This window comes from Scardinius erythrophthalmus, assembly GCF_964197995.2.
Source record: "Scardinius erythrophthalmus genome assembly, chromosome: 8".
Taxonomy (NCBI): Eukaryota; Metazoa; Chordata; class Actinopteri; order Cypriniformes; family Leuciscidae; genus Scardinius; species Scardinius erythrophthalmus.
The window spans coordinates 49,460,588-49,463,087 of record NC_138228.1 but is presented as its reverse complement, the minus strand read 5'-3'; the positions used below and the strand labels follow the sequence as shown (position 1 = coordinate 49,463,087).

Here is a 2,500-nt window from a genome sequence, read left to right as displayed (position 1 = left end):
AGTCAAGTCAAGTCATCTTCATTTATATAGCGCTTTTAACAATGTAGATTGTCTCAAAGCAGCTTTACAGAGATAAGCGTATAATTTAAGGTAACAGAGATTGTTTCGGCTTTACAGCAGAGTTAAGTTATTTCCATCTAAAGTTAGTTTTAATTGATTTGGTTCCGTCGCAATGATCATTTGTTATTAAATTAGGGGCCGCTAAGACGACACCATTCTCTCTACACAGACTTTAAACGCGAACCTGTGAGAAACGCTGATGGCGTTCACATGCGCATTTAGAATGAGTTCTATAGTTATGTGCGTTAGAATATACGCAGGTTTGGAATTCCCTACAAGCCAAGCCTAAACAAAATACTTGTCTTTCCTTATAAATTTTGATAAGGAATTTTATTTTATTTGTTGCTTTGGGGTAGGACCGCAAGACGAATTTTCCCGACAACGCTTTATCTGTAGAGTGGTAGTGGGATCCTCCATAGGGAGAGACTAGTTGGCACTTCAGCACTGCGTTGTCATCGGTCCAGGTGAAGGTCCTTCGTCAGATCTGGATACGGCCTGGATCCGGCAGGCTGCAGGAAAAACCTTGGGATAAACACAGACACTAAAATTAGCGTAGATGCCATTCTTCTCATGATGTAACGAGTACATCAGGATTTTTGGGAAGTGTTCCCGGTTCCGGCTGACCTAATCTATGCAGCATAACATTAAATTATAGAAGTCTATAATGTATTATGTGAAAGCTAGGTCAAAGAGATGTGTCTTTAATCTGGCTTTGAACTGACAGAGTGTGTCTGCTTCCCGGACAATGGTAGGAAGACTGTTCCAGAGTTTTGGTGCTAAATAGGAGAAGGATCTACCGCCAGCAGTCGATTTTGATATTCTAGGTATTATCAACTGGCCGGAATTTTGAGATCGTAATAGACGTGACGGACTATAATGCGTTAAGAGCTCGCTCAAGTACTGCGGAGCTAAACCATTCAGTGCTTTGTAAGTAATCAGCAATATTTTAAAATTTATGCGATGTTTAATAGGGAGCCAGTGCAGTTTTGACAGAACTGGGCTAATATGGTCATACTTCCTGGTTCTGGTAAGAACTCGAGCTGCTGCGTTTTGGACCAGCTGTAGTTTGTTTATTAAGCGTGCAGGGCAACCACCCAGTAGAGCATTACAGTAATCTAGCCTTGAGGTCATGAACGCATGAACTAATTGTTCCGCATTTGTCAATGAGAGCATATGACGTAATTTAGATATATTTTTAAGATGGAAAAATGCAGTTTTACAGATACTAGACACGTGACTTTCAAATGAAAGATTGGTATCAAAGAGCACACCCAGGTTCCTAACCGACGACGAAGACTTAACAGAGCAGCCATCAAGTGTTAGACAGTATTCTAGGTTATTACGTGAGGAAGTTTTTTGTCCAATAATTAGAAACTCTGTTTTTTCAGAATTTAGAAGTAGGAAATTACAAGTCATCCAATTTTTTATATCCGCTATGCATTCCGTTAATTTTGTGAATTGATAAGTTTCGTTAGGTTTTGAAGAAATATAGAGCTGAGTATCGTCAGCATAACAGTGAAAGCTAATTCCATGTTTCCTAATGATATCTCCTAATGGTAGCATGTACAGAGTGTGTGTGTGTGTGTGTGTGTGAGGGTAGCATGTACAGAGTGAACAGCAGCGGTCCTAATACTGAGCCTTGTGGTACGCCATACTGAACTTGTGATCGATGAGACATCTCATCATTTACTGCTACAAACTGATAACGGTCAGATAAGTATGATTTAAACCATGCTAGTGCATTTCCCGTAATGCCAACATAATGTTCTAATCTATTTAAAAGAACGTTGAGGTCAGTGGTGTCAAATGCAGCGCTAAGATCGAGTAACACTAATAGAGAGATACAACCACGATCGGATGATAAGAGCAAATCATTTGTGACTCTAACGAGAGCTGTCTCAGTACTATGGTACGGTCTAAATCCGGACTGGAAATCCTCGCAGATATCATTTCTTTCAAGAAAGGAACACAGTTGTGAGGATACTGCCTTTTCTAATATCTTTGACAGAAAAGGTAGATTCGAGATCGGCCTGTAATTGACTAATTCTGAAGGATCAAGTTGCGTTTTTTTAACAAGCGGTTTAATCAAAGCCAACTTAAAGTTTTTTGGTACGTATCCTAGAGACAAAGACGAATTAATGATATTAAGAAGAGGATCTATGACCTCTGGAAGTATTTCTTTCAGTAGCTTAGTCGGTATAGGGTCTAACATACATGTTGTAGATTTAGATGATTTAATGAGTTTAGTAAATTCTTCCTCTCCTATAGCAACGAATGAATCAGATTTTTCCTCAGGGAGACTACAGTGCACTGCCTGATGCGATACTGTAGTAGACGGTTGCATAGTTATAATTTTGTCCCTGATATTATCAATCTTATAAGTGAAGAAGTTCATAAAGTCATTACTGCTGTGTTTCTTGGAAACTTCGGTGCTTGAAGC

General features: G+C 39.3%; 1 protein-coding gene across 1 annotated transcript in view; it reads left to right on the top strand.

Moving 5' to 3' along the window:
• Positions 1–2,500, top strand: part of pdpr (pyruvate dehydrogenase phosphatase regulatory subunit) — a 99,938-nt gene that overhangs the window by 34,134 nt on the left and 63,304 nt on the right. The window lies entirely within an intron of this gene.